The sequence below is a fragment of the Crinia signifera genome, chromosome 19 (assembly GCF_055691185.1).
Source record: "Crinia signifera chromosome 19, ASM5569118v1, whole genome shotgun sequence".
NCBI lineage: Eukaryota > Metazoa > Chordata > Amphibia > Anura > Myobatrachidae > Crinia > Crinia signifera.
The window spans coordinates 128,460,380-128,480,180 of NC_139226.1; the positions used below are offsets into that span (position 1 = coordinate 128,460,380).

General features: G+C 44.0%; 1 long non-coding RNA gene across 2 annotated transcripts; it reads right to left on the minus strand.

The window, feature by feature from the left end:
- Positions 1–368: 368 nt before the first annotated feature.
- Positions 369–18,574, minus strand: LOC146042145 (uncharacterized). 2 transcript variants are annotated; one of them, XR_014463766.1, is made up of 3 exons: positions 18,479–18,574; positions 1,175–1,266; positions 369–582 (listed from the first exon to the last, which is right to left on the minus strand). It is a non-coding gene; the product is annotated as an uncharacterized LOC146042145 (long non-coding RNA). The 2 variants fall into 2 exon arrangements; XR_014463767.1 differs by having other exon boundaries at positions 1,171–1,266.
- Positions 18,575–19,801: the final 1,227 nt, after the last annotated feature.

Consider the following 19,801-nt stretch of genomic DNA (forward strand, 5'->3'; position numbering starts at 1 on the left):
TACTATTTACAGTAATTGTTACCCTCCTGGCTGCTGCACAGCAAACCAAAAACAAATTCCTAGTATACGCAAGTATACCTGGCCAATAAAGCTGTCCACTCTCCATTTTATCACTTTTGAAGCTTAGTGCATCTGGCCCACAATGTTTTATACTCCATTTGTTTATTGTACATTTACATATAATTATATAGATTGCACTACAACAAAGTATCACTGATCGCACACATCCTCAGCACCGCATGCGTGCCTCTGTTGTATACTTATTTGAACTTGTTCATAAAAAGTTGACATAGATAAGAAAAATAATTAAAAAAAAACTTGCACCAATAAATTTGTTGTCTTTATTTCAATTTTCCCATGTGGGCTTTATTATGAAGACAGAATACAGTGTGTTCTTCTTGGGAATGCATGGTCAGTCATAGGAAATCTATTAGAGCTGCATTAATATCCAATACAGCCGACAAACTGGTCCCAAGACATTTCTGATAACGAAGAGCTTTCCTCTTCTCTCGCTGGGGGTGGTTTGTATTGATCATGTTTAGGAGACACTGATCATGCTGACAAAAGATTAGAGCTGTAATCCTGATGGATATACAAGTTGGAAAGGATTTGATTGAATGTTGCCCCCACTATGCCAGCATGTGGTGTAAAGCATGCCATAATGTAGTTCTAGTATTGTCTATGTTTGTGTGTGCTTGTGTGTTTGTTTGTGTATGTATGTATAGATGTATGTATGTATGTATGTATGTGTATATATACTCTCTCTATATATATATATATATATATATATATATATATATATATATATATATATATATATATATATATATATGACAGTCCAGAATTTAGAGCAGCAGCAGCAGGGCTAGTGAGACCCAGTTCGGATTTTCCTAGGATGTATTGTGAATCACTGTCTGCTAATTAACAACACCTGTTACTTCTTGTTATATGTTTTTCCAAAGCAGAGGGTCAGGGTTCCAAATGCCTTTTAGCCACAGGGCAATAGGCTGGGGGAATGTGGGTATTACATTAGGATTTTCTTGAGTGTACCCTTATTGTGAAGCCTGTGTGTTGCCTGCTGGTAAACCTGCCATGCTGTGCGAATAATTGCCAAGCTGTTAACTTGTGCGCTGTCTGCCATGTTCTGGGTAACCAAGAACACTTACTTACCTACCATTCAAGTGCATGCTCAGACTGTCCCTGCCCTCCAATCATGGATTTTATATGTGCTGTTTGCGTGCCGTTTTCTGCTCTGCTCTGCTACCACTAGGGGGAACAAAGCAGAGCAATTGAATAGTTGCTCATCCATTTACATACCCATTAGCCAATCGGGTAACATTTATTTATGCAGCCTCCTAAACTGTGAGAAAAAAGCCTGTGGTATTCCTTTATGGGCCCCCTAATCAGGACTAGCCACTATTCGAGGATGAACCTCATTTATTTGGGTGTGATTAAAAAACAAAAACATTTGAATTTTGACTCCCAATCTCCGTTCACTTCAAACGGGAGATCAGGCACAATAAAACAATTGAAGCACCGCCATAAACTGGGACTAAGGTCCTCTTTGCCTTGGATTGCATAAGCAACCCTCTGTGTAGTTTCCCAATTACATGTTCAAAACTGGTCCCAAATAGGTCGTGCAATCGCAGTACAGTATTGCGAACACCTCTGCCTGATGTTTTGGGGGGGGGGGGGGGGGGGGCTGGTGTTGCCAGAAATAGGATCGCGATATACCTAATTTTTCCTTGAGTGGCAAGGCCAAGGACTTGTTTAGTGAGACGCAATTTCCTTTGCCTTGCAAACCGCCCTGCTTTATATAGCCTGAGTAAGCTGAGGCTATTTTTCTTAATTCATTATTAAAAAAAAAAAATAGATTCATTCGTTTTTCTAATTTGTAACACTGTCTGTGAGTTCCAGCTGACGCGGTTTGTGTTCGCACAACCAGATTGTTCTCATCATCAGTCAGGAGTATAATGCTCGTCTCCGGTTTCAACATAACACTGTATTGTAGTGTATACAGTATTAAACATGGGGCTTTTATGTATAAGGCAGAAATAAAACTCAGAGGAGACATATTCTACACAATAAATGAGCAAAGTTAATGAAAAACCACTGTTTCTCTTTCACATGTGTCATTGTGTTAGTAGTACACACCAGATGGATACTGGGTTGCCATGGAAAGAGCATGTTTTTCTACAACCTATAAATAGTAAAGCAATATTCAATCTCAAACATCTTTATCCAAAGTAAGACCTGCACAGCTCACGCTGAATATTTTCCTTATGTGACTTTACCAGATTTACTGTGAGAGCCCTAGAATTTCATTGGAAAATCTGAGATCTCATAAACTGGTCCTTAAAGTTTAACAGAGCATGTTTGACCGTCGGCTGATATTATTGGAATTTGTGGTGGATGGTGCCAGGGAGTATTGCTTTCGGTATTGGGTTCCACACTTGGATGACTTTTGAGGAACGGGCACTCTCGTTATAAGGGGACAGGAAACACATTAAGTTATTTTTATTGAAATAGTTGGTGGAATAAAGCTGTGAAATCTTTGTAACTAAACATGATAGAGAAAACAGACACAAAATGTTTCTTTTGATATAAGCACTGCATAGAATTAGCGGCGGCCTTTCTAATGACTGGTTTTAATCAGCAGAGAACTCGTAACTGGTATGGTAGACGTATAGAAGCTGCTTTACGGTCCCCAACTTGTGCATAAATGGAGGTTCCTGGCCACAATCAAACAAAGGACCAGTGACTCGGTTTAAAGGGGTCTCCAACTCTTTTCCAAGCATGCATGTAGCATACTTACCTACTTTTGAAAACTAGTTTCAGGGAGATTATAGTTGGTAGTATAATTTTGCACAGTGCTCCATTGAGGGGGCGTGTCATGCTCCATTTCAAGGGCGTGTCTAGTTCCATAAATGGAGAGATTGTGAAAAGAGATTGTGAACGTGGCACGTAGAAGCGTGGGTGTGCACTGCTGTATCTGAGAGGAATCTTGTAAAATGACTTATATACAAATGTAGATGAGCCCCAAAGCAGTTAGTAAGATACTATACTTGGTAAAGTGCTGGGAAATGGCGCTGATGATTCAATGTAAATGTATCTGTCTCTCATTCCTTTTTTCCCCAAAATGTAACAGTGTAATGGGGGCTAGGTGAAATGAGGGAGATTGCTAGACTAATGAGGGAGAGAGGGAGATTGCTGCTATGTCATGGAGTCTCCTGCAGAATGCAGGAGGGGAGGTAACTATGATGTAATAATGTAATGTGGGCTAGGTGACATGAGGGAGATTGCTAGACTAATGAGAGAGAGAGGGACATTGCTGCTATGTCAGGGAGTCTCCTGCAGAATGCAGGAGGGGAGGTAACTATGATGTAACAGTGTAATGTGGGCTAGGTGACATGAGGGAGATTGCTAGACTAATGAGGGAGAGAGGGAGATTGCTGCTATGTCAGGGAGTGTCATGCAGAATGTAGGAGGGGAGGTAACTATGATGTAACAGTGTAATGTGGACTAGGTGACATGATGGAGATTGCTAGACTAATCAGGGAGAGAGGGAGATTGATGTTATTTCAGGGAGTCTCCAGCAGAATGCAGGAGGGGAGGTTACTATGATGTAACAGTGTAATGTGGGATAGGTGACATGAGGGAGATTGCTAAACTAATGATGGAGTGAGGGAGATTGCTGCTACTTCAGGGAGTCCCCTGCAGAATGCAGGAGGGGAGGTAACTATGATGTAACAGTGTAATGTGGGCTAGGTGACATGAGGGAGATTGCTGCTATGTCAGGGAGTGTCATGCAGAATGCAGGAGGGGAGGTAACTATGATGTAACAGTGTAATGTGAGCTAGGTGACATGAGGGAGATTGCTAAACTAATGATGGAGAGAGGGAGATTGCTGCTATTTCAGGAAGTCTCCTGCAGAATGCAGGAGGGGAGATAACTATGGCATGTGGCAAAGGGCCTGTGCAACAAAACTGACCTACAGGGCTGTGCAATAGGGCTCATGTTCTGCAGTTTATGTCGCTGATGATGTAGCTGTGTGACAGAGCTGGCAAAAGAGGTCCTCTACACTTGTATAACCTTTAGTTATTCTGCTCTTTGACATATAAAAAAATCTATTGTATAACAAAGTTTTTGAAAAATGCTTATTGCATGTGCTGAATAAATTTACAGTCCTGTGTACAGGCTCCCCATACTCAACAATGTAGTAGACTCTGATATTGTGCCAGTTCCATGTTCCCAGTGACTCACAGAAACAAAGAAACATAGGGTGAGATTTAATGGGATGAGAAATTCAGAAAGTGAGAGATTTGGTGAGATATCTCCAGGTTTTTTAAAGCGGCAATCATTTACACTTCAAAATCAAACTGGTTTTGCAGTGTAAATGATTGCCGCTTTAAAAAACCTGGAGATTTCTCAACAAATCTCTCACTTTCTGAATCTCTCATCCTATTAAATCTCACCCATAGAATTTGACGGCAGATAAGAACCACTTGGCCCATCTAATCTGCCCCATTTTTTAACCACGAGTCCTGTTGGAGAAAGTGCTCTATATAAATTAAACTTACTTACTTACATGTATCCTCAAACCATATTTGATCCTTATTTCCTTGTAAGTATATGTAACGGGGGTTATCCCTGCTAGATTTTGAATAACTGTAATGTGCCTCCACCCAAGCCTCAAAGGTTATGTTCCTCAGGAGTAGGCTTGGGACAATCCCCTGAGGTCAATTAATATGCAATGGTAATCAATATACTGTAGTACGTAGCATGTAACAACAATTACATTAGTATATAAATTAGACAGGTAATGATGAATAAATAAGGTTTTATTTTCTCAGGAACTCTTCTTAGTCCTCGATTCCTTCAAATGAAATCTCAAATTAACCAGAACATGTGAATGAACATTAACATACTTTGTCACAGAACATTTATTCACACAGCATTGCTTGTAGCAATTAGCATTTCTCAATTACTGACACTAAACCCTTCAGTAACCACTTTGACCCTTTCTCTGAAGGTATTTCTCTTATGGCCACCTACCCCTTATAGCTTCTCTATGCCCACGTCACCTCCCCCAACTCTCCACACTCACACTCACACACACTCAATATTAGTTTTCTGACACTATAGTTTAACAATGGCAATTACATTTCAAATGATTTGAGATCTCAAATTATCCCTTTTTTTAGTTTTGTAAAAGTGCACTTTACATGTTAACTCAAGCCCGGGCTGAGGATGTCCTGCAGGAGTTCATTCAATGCCTGATGTAGTTACTGTATTAGTCGAATTTGAGGCAAATGGTGGTTATACACCCATAGTCCTGCAAATTAGCTATATTGTACAGCTGCTTAGTAGTTTGTTTCTATTCATGGAACGATCTAGGTATATAACACTCCTTAACCCCTTCCCGACATTTGACGTATATATACGTCATGGCCGGGATGTACTTCCCGACACATGACGTATATATACGTCATGGCTTCAAACTGTCACTGCGTCTAGAGACGCAGTGACAGAGGGACGATGTCTGCTGTCCCTGACAGCAGACATGTCCCTGCATGCCCAGGGGGGGCTGCGATGCCGCCCCCCCGTCGGCGATCGCTGTGATTGGCTGTTCAGTGTGAACAGCCAATTACAGCGTTTTCTGTGTCACCGGCGAATAACGTTCGCCGGTGACACAGGGATCGGAGGTGATTGGTGCTGTAAAGTACAGCACCAATCACCGCGGGGTGTAAGGGTGACACTGGTGTCACCCCACCTCACCCCGCCCGCCCCCAAAGGCCGTGATTGGTTCGTCGGACCGACGAACCAATCACAGCCATGGAGGGGGGTTTAAACTAACGGTGACTGCACTGCAGACGCCATTCCGGTCTGGAATTGCGTGCAGTGCGGTCACCGTGCCTAGCTGCCGCAGTATACTGACCTGAACCTTACAAAATACTTACCTGATCACTGCCTGGATCTTGCTACTTCTTGCTTCTTGCTGTGACTTCCTGTGCTGTGTTGTGCTGTGTTGTGCTGCTGCAGTGTCATCGAGTATAGATAGAGAGATAGAGAGAGATAGAGAGAGATAGAGAGGGCTAGTGACAGAGAGTGCTATATTTTGTGCTGCTGCAGTGTGATAAAGTTATAGATAGAGAGATAGAGAGAGATAGAGAGAGATAGAGAGAGATAGAGAGATAGTGACAGATTGTGCTATATATTTTTTATATAACTGACTGCTGCCCCCCCCTTTTGTGCTGATCAGTATAAATTAACTGATCAGCAACTTTTTGGGGGCGCAGGGTTTTATTTTTATATAAATACCTGTCAGTGCTGCTGCTGCAGTGTCATAGAGTGATAGATAGTGAGAGATAGAGAGATAGAGAGAGATAGTGACAGAGAGTGCTATATTTTGTGTCTGCTGTCCCCCTTTTGTGCACCCCCAGCAACTTTTTGGGGGTGCAGGGGTTATTTTTTATATATATTACTGTCAGTGCTGCTGCTGCAGTGTCATAGAGTGATAGATAGTGAGAGATAGAGAGATAGAGAGAGATAGTGACAGAGAGTGATAGAGAGTGATAGAGAGTGCTATATTTTGTGTCTGCTGCCCCCGCCTTTTGTGCTGATCACTATATCTGAGGTGATCAGCAACTTTTTGGGGGTGCAGAGGGTTTTTTTTTTTATATTTATCTTTCAGTTGCTGCCAGTTGCACTGTCAGTTGCACCAAAGGTTGTGCACCTGCTGCCCCTCACTGGTAATCAGTGTCGCATCACTGATCACCTTTTTTTTTTTTTTTGAGGGTGCTGTGGGGTCTTTTTTTAATTTTTTTTACACACACTGTGATTTTGTGGGTGTCCTGTGGCCACTGTGTGCTGATTAGTGACGTACATCACTGATCAGCTTTTTCGGCACAGGGTTGATCTATTTTTATTTTTTTTTTGATCAAATTCCTGTTGCCTTTGAGCGCTGTTCAGTGACGGACGTTACTGACCAACATCTGTGCTCAATTTTTGGCGCAGGACCTTTTTTTTTTTTTTTTTAACCCCTTCAATTTTTTTTTTTTTAACCCCTTCAATTTTTTTTTGTTATTGGGATCAAATTCCTGTATAAAGTATTTTTTTTTTCTGCACTACATACACACTACACACTACATACCCCCCTGGGTTGAAATAAAGTTTGTACCCCCCCCTACACTATACACGTGTTGAAACATTTCACTACCAGAAACACAAAAATAAAAATGGCATCCCAAATGTCATCCCAAATGTCATCCCAAATGTCATCCCAGTCATCCAGAAGAATGTATTCAGCGGAGGAGGCATATGCCATGCTTGCCTCTGACTCTGACACAGCCAGTGATGCAAGCGGGGAATTTGAAGGCTTCGTCTTAAGCTCCTCTTCCTCCTCTGGTGATGAGGGACCCCCTCAAAGACGCCCCCGTAGAGCAGCTGAGACCCCCCCCCCCAATAATTGATCTTGTATGGACCCCACCACCAGACAATTTTGAGCCCCAGGTTCCTGAGTTTTTGGCCATGCCAGGAATCCAATTTGATTCCACAGGTCTCAGAGAAATTGACTTTTTCAAATTATTTTTCTCTGATGATTTTATAAATTTAATGGTGGACCAAACTAATTTATATGCCCAGCAGTTCATTGCTCAAAACCCCACGTCATCATTTGCTAGGTGGACCCCTGTAGATGCAGTAGAGATGATGACGTTTTGGGGTCTGGTGTTTCATATGGGCATAGTAAAAAAGCCAGAAATTAGGCAATATTGGAGTACAGATGTTCTGTACAGCACCCCACTTTACCGTATGGCCATGACCCGGACTCGTTTTGAGTTAATCCTTAAATTTTTGCATTACAATGATAATGCACAGTGCCCACCCAGAGATGATCCCACCTTTGACCGGCTATTCAAAGTCAGGCCGGTCATTGATCATTTCAGTGCCAAATTTGAAGAGATGTACATTCCTGAAAAATTTATTTGTATCGACGAGTCCCTTATACATTTTAAAGGAAGGGTTAAATTCCGCCAGTACCTTCCCAGTAAGAGGGCAAGGTATGGCATAAAAATGTATAAGCTGTGTGAAAGCACCTCAGGGTACACCCACAGGTTTAGGGTATATGAAGGGAAGGATTCAAGAATTGAACCGCCAGAATGCCCCCCCTCCCTCGTAGGTGTTAGTGGAAAAATTGTCTGGGATTTAGTGCACCCCTTCCTGGATAAAGGTTATCACCTCTATGTGGATAACTTTTACACTAGCATCCCCCTGTTTAAGGCCCTTGGTTCAAGAGGTACAGCAGCTTGCGGTACTGTGCGTAAGAACCAAAGAGGCCTCCCAAAAACGCACATTGCCCAAGTAATGAGAAGGGGTGAAAGCAGGGGAATATGCACCGAAAATATGTTGTTGGTCAAATATAAGGACAAGAGGGATGTCCTTATACTGACAACAATTCATGAAGACAGTACCACCTCCGTCCCTGTACGAGGTACCAGTACCCACACCTCAAAACCTAATTGTATCCTGGATTACAATAGGTACATGGGCGGAGTGGATCTTTCAGATCAGGTACTGAAGCCGTACAGTGCCCTGCGGAAAACAAAAATCTGGTACAAGAAGCTGGCCGTGTATATCATCCAGATGGCACTGTATAACGCTTACATGCTATTCCGTTCTACCAGCCAGAGTGGGACATTTATGCACTTTCAAGAGGAAGTCATAAAGGGCCTAATATTTGGGAACCAGCAGGCAGAGGGCCCTAGTACTTCTAGTACTGGCCCCCGTATTGTACCAGGGCAGCATTTTCCTAACGAAATCCCCTCCACTGCAAGAAAGGGCAGGACACAAAAAAGGTGCAAAGTTTGCTATAAAAAGGGAATAAGAAAGGAAACTATTTTCCACTGTGAAACTTGCCCCGACAAACCCGGCCTATGTATAAAGGAGTGTTTTAAAATATACCACACATCTATGGATTATTAGGTTCATCATTTCACCGTGCTTCGGGGGTTTTGCTAATGCCACATAGCACCCACCATTCATTTCACCAGAATCTGAGCTGCAAAATCCAAAAATCACTCCTTCCCTTCTGAGTCCTGCCATGCACCCAACTGGTATTTTTTGGTCACATATGAGGCATTGCCATACTCGGGAGAAATTGGGGCACAGATTTTGGTGTGCTTTTTCTCCTTCATACCTTCTGAAAATGAAAAATTTAGAGCCAGAACTGCATTTTTGTGTAAAAAAATGTAATTTTTCATTTTCACTGCCAAGTTGTATCAAAATTGGTGAAACCCCTGGGGGTTTGAAATGTACACTATACCCCTAGATGAATTCCCTGAGGGGTGTAGTTTGCAAAATGGGGTCACTTGTGGGGGGGTTCCACTGTATTGGTGTTTTGGGGGTCTTGCTAATGCGACATAGCACCCACCAACATTCCACCAGAATCTGTGCTGCAAAATCCAAATATCACTCCTTCCCTTCTGAGTCCTGGCACTTTTTGGTCACACATGAGGCATTGCCGTACTCGGGAGAAATTGGGGCACAGATTTTGGGGTGCTTTTTCTCCTTCATACCTTCTGAAAATGAAAAATTTTGAGCCAGAACTGCATTTTTGTGTAAAAAAATGTAATTTTTCATTTTCACTGCCCAGTTGTATCAAAATTGGTGAAACCCCTGGGGGTTTGAAATGTACACTATACCCCTAGATGAATTCCCTGAGGGGTGTAGTTTGCAAAATGGGGTCACTTGTGGGGGGCTTCCACTGTATTGGTGCTTTGGGGGTCTTGCTAATGCGACATAGCACCCACCAACATTCCACCAGAATCTGTGCTGCAAAATCCAAATATCACTCCTTCCCTTCTGAGTCCTGGCACTTTTTGGTCACACATGAGGCATTGCCGTACTCGGGAGAAATTGGGGCACAGATTTTGGGTGCTTTTTCTCCTTCATACCTTCTGAAAATGAAAAATTTTGAGCCAGAACTGCATTTTTGTGTAAAAAAATGTAATTTTTCATTTGCACAGCCCAGTTGTATCAAAATTGGTGAAACCCCTGGGGGTTTGAAATGTACACTATACCCCTAGATGAATTCCCTGAGGGGTGTAGTTTGCAAAATGGGGTCACTTGTGGGGGGGTTCCACTGTATTGGTGCTTGGGGGGTCTTGCTAATGCGACATAGCACCCACCAACATTCCACCAGAATCTGAGCTGCAAAATCCAAAAATCACTCCTTCCCTTCTGAGTCCTGCCATGCACCCAAATGGTATTTTTTGGTCACATGTGAGACATTGCCGTACTCGGGAGAAATTGGGGCACAGATTTTGGGGTGCTTTTTCTCCTTCATTCCTTGTGAAAATGAAAAATTTTGAGCCAGAACTGCATTTTTGTGTAAAAAATGTAATTTTTCATTTGCACAGCCCAGTTGTATCAAAATTGGTGAAACCCCTGGGGGTTTGAAATGTACACTATACCCCTAGATGAATTCCCTGAGGGGTGTAGTTTGCAAAATGGGGTCACTTGTGGGGGGGTTCCACTGTATTGGTGCTTGGGGGGTCTTGCTAATGCGACATAGCACCCACCAACATTCCACCAGAATCTGAGCTGCAAAATCCCAAAATCACTCCTTCCCTTCTGAGTCCTGCCATGCACCCAAATGGTATTTTTTGGTCACATGTGAGACATTGCCGTACTCGGGAGAAATTGGGGCACAGATTTTGGGGTGCTTTTTCTCCTTCATTCCTTGTGAAAATGAAAAATTTTGAGCCAGAACTGCATTTTTGTGTAAAAAATGTAATTTTTCATTTGCACAGCCCAGTTGTATCAAAATTGGTGAAACCCCTGGGGGTTTGAAATGTACACTATACCCCTAGATGAATTCCCTGAGGGGTGTAGTTTGCAAAATGGGGTCACTTGTGGGGGGGTTCCACTGTATTGGTGCTTGGGGGGTCTTGCTAATGCGACATAGCACCCACCAACATTCCACCAGAATCTGAGCTGCAAAATCCAAAAATCACTCCTTCCCTTCTGAGTCCTGCCATGCACCCAAATGGTATTTTTTGGTCACATGTGAGACATTGCCGTACTCGGGAGAAATTGGGGCACAGATTTTGGGGTGCTTTTTCTCCTTCATTCCTTGTGAAAATGAAAAATTTTGAGCCAGAACTGCATTTTTGTGTAAAAAATGTAATTTTTCATTTGCACAGCCCAGTTGTATCAAAATTGGTGAAACCCCTGGGGGTTTGAAATGTACACTATACCCCTAGATGAATTCCCTGAGGGGTGTAGTTTGCAAAATGGGGTCACTTGTGGGGGGGTTCCACTGTATTGGTGCTTGGGGGGTCTTGCTAATGCGACATAGCACCCACCAACATTCCACCAGAATCTGAGCTGCAAAATCCAAAAATCACTCCTTCCCTTCTGAGTCCTGCCATGCACCCAAATGGTATTTTTTGGTCACATGTGAGACATTGCCGTACTCGGAAGAAATTGGGGCACAGATTTTGGGGTGCTTTTTCTCCTTCATTCCTTGTGAAAATGAAAAATTTTGAGCCAGAACTGCATTTTTGTGTAAAAAATGTAATTTTTCATTTGCACAGCCCAGTTGTATCAAAATTGGTGAAACCCCTGGGGGTTTGAAATGTACACTATACCCCTAGATGAATTCCCTGAGGGGTGTAGTTTGCAAAATGGGGTCACTTGTGGGGGGGTTCCACTGTATTGGTGCTTGGGGGGTCTTGCTAATGCGACATAGCACCCACCAACATTCCACCAGAATCTGAGCTGCAAAATCCAAAAATCACTCCTTCCCTTCTGAGTCCTGCCATGCACCCAAATGTTATTTTTTGGTCACATGTGAGGCATTGCCGTACTCGGGAGAAATTGGGGCACATATTTTGGGGTGCTTTGTCTCCTTCATTCCTTGTGAAAATGAAAAATTTTGAGCCAGAACTGCATTTTTGTGTAAAAAATTTAATTTTTCATTTTCACTGCCCAGTTGTACCACAATTGGTGAAACCCCTGGGGGTTTGAAATGTACACTATACCCCTAGATAAATTCCCTGAGGGGTGTAGTTTGCAAAATGGGGTCACTTGTGGGGGGGTTCCTAAATTTTAGCATCTTATAGTGCCTAGAAACCTACATGGTGCCTAAAAAATAATCTCATAAAAAGGAGGCTCCAAAATCAAGTAGGTGCTCCTTCTATTATGAAGCCTGTGGTTTGGTCAACGTGCACACTAGGGCCACATATAGGATATTTATGAAAACAAAAGAATTGGGGGAATCAATTTTTAGTCACATTTCTCTAGTAAAATCTACTGTGTTCCTTAGAAAAATGTATTAAAATTGCAAATCTGCAAAAAAAATGAAATTTTGAAATTTCACCTACACTTTGTTTTAATTCCTGTGAAACACCTAAAGGGTTAACAAACTTCCAAAATGCTGTTTTGAATACTGTGAGGGGTGCAGTTTTTGAAATGGCATCATTTATGGGGGTGTCTCACATACAAGTCCCTCAAAGTCACATCAGAACTGAACTGGTCCCTAAAAAAATCAGTGTTTGAAATTTTCTTGAAAATTTGAGAATTTGCTATTCATATTGTAAGCCTCCTAGTGTCCAAAAAAATTAAAAGGAAGTTGAAATAATGATGGAAACATAAAGTAGACATATGGTCTATGTTAGTTATTAACTATTTTGAGTGGTATGATTATTTGTCTCACAAGCAGAAAATTTAACATTTTGCAAATTGCTAAATTTTCCATTTTTTTACGACATTTTGGTATTTTTCACAAAAAAACACAGACTGTATCGACCAAAATTTACCACTAATTTGAAGTACAATGTGTCACGAAAAAACAATCTCAAAATCACTGGGATAAGTAAAAGCAAAAAAAAGTTATCCCCACTTAAGTGATACATGTCAGATTTGAAAAAAAGGGCTCTGTCAGGAAGGCAAAAACTGGCTCTGTCAGGAAGGGGTTAATGCTGGTCACTGGTTAGATAACTGAAGCCATTGATGACTGTGGAGAAGTAATAGGCAATCCTGTATATTTAGTGATGATAACCTGTATACTGTAGCTCTTATTAGTCTCTGTCTATGGAACAAGGCAGATTAAGGGGACAGTTTACTTTCCTCCTTTTTCTGCGCTCTCTGATAAAGAACTGTCAGGGGTGTTCATGAGATGCCAGGTCTGTCAGTCATATGGAAGCAATATCCAATCAGGGAATATGATGGTTTAGAGCTGCAGAAAGGGGGTATTATCCCTAGTATAACAGCGGTTATTTTGCCTCAGCTGAGGTGAATTGTAGGATCAGCTGTGCAGCACTGTACTGCTTTACAGGATACACTGTCCACCGAGCTTATAGACTGTGCCTGACTTCTTATACACACTGCTGTATACACCGTCCAGTGAGCATATAGACTGTGCCTGACTCCTTATACACACTGCTGTATACACTGTCCAATGAGCATATAGACTGTGCCTGACTCCTTATACACACTGCTGTATACACCGTCCAGTGAGCATATAGACTGTGCCTGACTCCTTATACACACTGCTGTATACACTGTCCAATGAGCATATAGACTGTGCCTGACTCCTTATACACACTGCTGTATACACCGTCCAGTGAGCATATAGACTGTGCCTGACTCCTTATACACACTGCTGTATACACCGTCCAGTGAGCATATAGACTGTGCCTGACTCCTTATACACACTGCTGTATACACTGTCCAATGAGCATATAGACTGTGCCTGACTCCTTATACACACTGCTGTATACACCGTCCAGCGAGCTTATAGACTGTGCCTGACTCCTTATACACACTGCTGTATACACCGTCCAGTGAGCATATAGACTGTGCCTGACTCCTTACACACACTGCTGTATACACTGTCCAATGAGCATATAGACTGTGCCTGACTCCTTATACACACTGCTGTATACACCGTCCAATGAGCATATAGACCATGCCTGACTCCTTATACACACTGCTGTATACACTGTCCAGCGAGCTTATAGACTGTGCCTGACTCCTTATACACACTGCTGTATACACCGTCCAGTGAGCATATAGACTGTGCCTGACTCCTTATACACACTGCTGTATACACCGTCCAATGAGCATATAGACTGTGCCTGACTCCTTATACACACTGCTGTATACACCGTCCAGCGAGCTTATAGACTGTGCCTGACTCCTTATACACACTGCTGTATACACCGTCCAGTGAGCATATAGACTGTGCCTGACTCCTTATACACACTGCTGTATACACTGTCCAATGAGCATATAGACCGCGCCTGGCTCCTTATACACACTGCTGTGTACACCGTCCAATGAGCATATAGACTGTGCCTGACTCCTTATACACACTGCTGTATACACTGTCCAATGAGCATATAGACTGTGCCTGACTCCTTATACACACTGCTGTATACACTGTCCAATGAGCATATAGACTGTGCCTGACTCCTTATACACACTGCTGTATACACCGTCCAGTGAGCATATAGACTGTGCCTGACTCCTTATACACACTGCTGTATACACCGTCCAATGAGCATATAGACTGTGCCTGACTCCCTATACACACTGCTGTATACACCGTCCAGCGAGCTTATAGACTGTGCCTGACTCCTTATACACACTGCTGTATACACTGTCCAATGAGCATATAGACTGTGCCTGACTCCTTATACACACTGCTGTGTACACTGTCCAGTGAGCATATAGACTGTGCCTGTCTCCTTATACACACTGCTGTATACACCGTCCAGCGAGCATATAGACTGTGCCTGACTCCTTATACACACTGCTGTATACACCGTCCAGTGAGCATATAGACTGTGCCTGACTCCTTATACACACTGCTGTATACACCGTCCAGTGAGCATATAGACTGTGCCTGACTCCTTATACACACTGCTGTATACACTGTCCAATGAGCATATAGACTGTGCCTGACTCCTTATACACACTGCTGTATACACCGTCCAGTGAGCATATAGACTGTGCCTGACTCCTTATACACACTGCTGTATACACCGTCCAGCGAGCATATAGACCGCGCCTGACTCCTTATACACACTGCTGTATACACTGTCCAATGAGCATATAGACTGTGCCTGACTCCCTATACACACTGCTGTATACACCGTCCAGCGAGCTTATAGACTGTGCCTGACTCCTTATACACACTGCTGTATACACCGTCCAGCGAGCATATAGACTGTGCCTGACTCCTTATACACACTGCTGTATACACCGTCCAATGAGCATATAGACTGTGCCTGACTCCTTATACACACTACTGTGTACACTGTCCAGTGAGCATATAGACTGTGCCTGTCTCCTTATACACACTGCTGTATACACCGTCCAGCGAGCATATAGACTGTGCCTGACTCCTTATACACACTGCTGTATACACCGTCCAGTGAGCATATAGACTGTGCCTGACTCCTTATACACACTGCTGTATACACCGTCCAATAAGCATATAGACTGTGCCTGACTCCTTATACACACTGCTGTATACACCGTCCAGTGAGCATATAGACTGTGCCTGACTCCTTATACACATTGCTGTATACACTGTCCAGCGAGCTTATAGACTGTGCCTGACTCCTTATACACACTGCTGTATACACTGTCCAATGAGCATATAGACTGTGCCTGACTCCTTATACACACTGCTGTATACACCGTCCAGCGAGCTTATAGACTGTGCCTGACTCCTTATACACACTGCTGTATACACCGTCCAGTGAGCATATAGACTGTGCCTGACTCCTTATACACACTGCTGTATACACCGTCCAATGAGCATATAGACTGTGCCTGACTCCTTATACACACTGCTGTATACACCGTCCAGCGAGCTTATAGACTGTGCCTGACTCCTTATACACACTGCTGTATACACCGTCCAGTGAGCATATAGACTGTGCCTGACTCCTTATACACACTGCTGTATACACTGTCCAATGAGCATATAGACCGCGCCTGGCTCCTTATACACACTGCTGTGTACACCGTCCAATGAGCATATAGACTGTGCCTGACTCCTTATACACACTGCTGTATACACCGTCCAATGAGCATATAGACTGTGCCTGACTCCTTATACACACTGCTGTATACACTGTCCAATGAGCATATAGACCGTGCCTGACTCCTTATACACACTGCTGTATACACTGTCCAGTGAGCATATAGACCATGCCTGACTCCTTATACACATTGCTGTATACACTGTCCAGTGAGCTTATAGACTGTGCCTGACTCCTTATACACACTGCTGTATACACCGTCCAGTGAGCATATAGACTGTGCCTGACTCCTTATACACACTGCTGTATACACTGTCCAATGAGCATATAGACCGCGCCTGGCTCCTTATACACACTGCTGTATACACTGTCCAGTGAGCTTATAGGCTGTACCTGTCTCCCTCTCCCTGAGGTAGTTCAGTTAGTGAGGTGAGTCCTGTGACAGGGTGCTGCTCTATGTGGTAATTGGGGAGTCCTGTGACAGGGTGCTGCTCTATGTGGTAATTGGGGAGTCCTGTGACAGGGTGCTGCTCTATGTGGTAATTGGGGAGTCCTGTGACAGGGTGCTGCTCTATGTGGTAATTGGGGAGTCCTGTGACAGGGTGCTGCTCTATGTGGTAATTGGGGAGTCCTGTGACAGGGTACTGCTCTATGTGGTAATTGGGGAGTCCTGTGACAGGGTGCTGCTCTATGTGGTAATTGGGGAGTCCTGTGAAAGGGTGCTGCTCTATGTGGTAATTGGGGAGTCCTGTGACAGGGTGCTGCTCTATGTGGTAATTAGGAATCCTGTGACAGGGAGCTGCTCTATGTGGTAATTGGGGAGTCCTGTGACAGGGTGCTGCTCTATGTGGTAATTGGGGAGTCCTGTGACAGTGTGCTGCTCTATGTGGTAATTGGGGAGTCCTGTGACAGTGTGCTGCTCTATGTGGTAATTGGGGAGTCCTGTGACAGGGTGCTGCTCTATGTGGTAATTGGGGAGTCCTGTGACAGGGTGCTGCTCTATGTGGTAATTGGGGAGTCCTGTGACAGGGTGCTGCTCTATGTGGTAATTGGGGAGTACTGTGACAGGGTGCTGCTCTATGTGGTAATTGGGGAGTCCTGTGACAGGGTGCTGCTCTATGTGGTAATTGGGGAGTCCTGTGACAGGGTGCTGCTCTATGTGGTAATTAGGAGTCCTGTGACAGGGAGCTGCTCTATGTGGTAATTGGGGAGTCCTGTACAGGGTGCTGCTCTATGTGGTAATTGGGGAGTCCTGTGACAGTGTGCTGCTCTATGTGGTAATTGGGGAGTCCTGTGACAGTGTGCTGCTCTATGTGGTAATTGGGGAGTCCTGTGACAGGGTGCTGCTCTATGTGGTAATTGGGGAGTCCTGTGACAGGGTGCTGCTCTATGTGGTAATTGGGGAGTCCTGTGACAGTGTGCTGCTCTATGTGGTAATTGGGGAGTCCTGTGACAGTGTGCTGCTCTATGTGGTAATTGGGGAGTCCTGTGACAGGGTGCTGCTCTATGTGGTAATTGGGGAGTCCTGTGACAGGGAGCTGCTCTATGTGGTAATTGAGAGTCTGTATAGACAGAATGGATGACTTGTTGATGAAGGAAACATGGCTTTGGACTGCTGATAACACCTTACCCAATGTAATTTGTGGTGAGGGTTACCTTAATGTCCTTTTGTTACCTCGGGATATTCGCTCTGCCGGCAGCTACACTGATAGTCTCTTGTCCAAACTCTGTCTCACTACCTCAGTCACCGTGTACTGGTCCTGATAAAGAATTCAGGACTGGTCAGCTGCTGCGATCAGGCAGGGAAAGGGTGTAGAGCTGGCAGGGGCGGATTTCTGGGTCAGGCCGCCCCTAGGCACAAATTTTTGGTCGCACCCCCCCCCCCCCACTAGGTAAGTGTGCTACGCGGCATCCCGCTGTGCACTAGCTTACCATTTTCCACGTGTAATCGCTGGTGGTGTAGCGGTACTCCAGTACACGGGGACACGCACTGTACTTCCGGGTTCAGCAGCAGTGCTCCCCTGTACTGTCATCAGAAAGAGCCGGCCAGGGCTGTGCCTGCTATGGATGCAGTTTGCGTTACACGGTGCACCGCACACGCACAGTGCACCCGTCCCCGGCCGGCTCCAGGTACTGCGCGCACACACACAGCGCGCTGCGTGTCCATTTCTCCATGCCGCTGTGACTCGCTCAGTCAGCAGCGCCGCCGCCGGGCGGGCGGGTGGACAGTGACATGAACAACCAGCTGCGGCCTGCCAGACTACCAGTGTGGGCCTGTTAACCATATTTTAGCCGCCCTTAATAGGTGCCGCCCCTAGGCCCGTGCCTCACGGGCCTAGTGGCAAATCCAGCCCTGAGAGCTGGACCTCCTAATCAGCTGGATAAAGGCTGTTGTACTTCCTCACAGGATGGTTCCTCACCTCTATTCTCTCCTTTCTCTAGTGCCAGTCACAAACAGGGCTGCCATCACTGCACACAGGAGCCTGTCAGTCCCTCACTATGCTGCTCTGAGCAGTTTCTCTCAGGTCTCCTCCCAAAGGTCACACGCTGACCCCTCTGACTCACTTTCTGCTGAGGGGAGGGGCTAAGGCTCAGATGTTTGCCACCCAGCACTCACTCCATCAGGGAGCCTTGAAAAGGCACACAGTCCAGGATTCCACCTCTGCCAATGGTGCATGGGCTCCTAACAAGCCTTTAATGTTATTAATTGAAGAAATACAAGGTGGTGTGTTAAGAGACACACACAGTAGTGTTCTAATCTCCTGCGCTCTGTTTATGTGAAGCAAGAAACTGTATATTAGCTTATATATACAGGGGTTTTAAACCTTTCACCATAAATATATGGGGAGGATACTGTACATCCCTTATTGGGGATATGCGTCTCCTCTTCTCCGTATTTATGGGCAGCAATCAACGTCGATTCAAAAAATGTTTTATACCACTTTGAAAGCAGGGGAGGTTATAAGGAGGATACTGTACATCCCTTATTGGGGATATGCGTCTCCTCTTCTCCGTGTCAGAAAGATAGCAATCAGTGTAGATTCAGGATGTTTTACACCACAGTGAAAGCAGAGAGGATACCGTACATCCCTATCTGGGGATATGTGTCTCCTCTTCTCCGCACAGAATGATAGCAGCCAAATAAGGGAGTAGGCAAACAGGCTTCACCAGTCACAGACCGTTCTCCGGCGTGTGTACATACGGAAGACAAAATATGGCCATATAGTGTAACACTATTTTATTAGAATGTTAACATGATATGGAAATAAACAGGGAATGGTTCCTTTTTAAAAACATAAATATGTATAAGACAGAATGATCCACAATGGGCAATTACCGGAAGCAGTGGAGGACAAGTTGGAAAAGTCCTCGAGTGAGCACAAGAAAAAAGTCCCGGGAACTTTCAAAAGTGGCACAGCTGGACTCCGGCAATGGATCCCACAGGTATTCTGCATAGTGTCCTTTGTTTAACAGGAAAATACCTATAACAATTATTAAACAATTTAAATATTCCTGTATCCACCACTATGTGAATACCTCCTATGCCATATTTACATATAATGTATATATTTTTAGAATGTAAACCTAACAGGTGGATAAAGGCAATTAACTGGTTACATATATCAATATGCCTATCCCAAGCATGTTTAAATTGCTCTACTGTATTTAACTCTACCACCTCTGATGGGAGGCTATTCCACTTATCCACTACCCTTTCTGTAAAGTAATTTTCCTCAAATTTC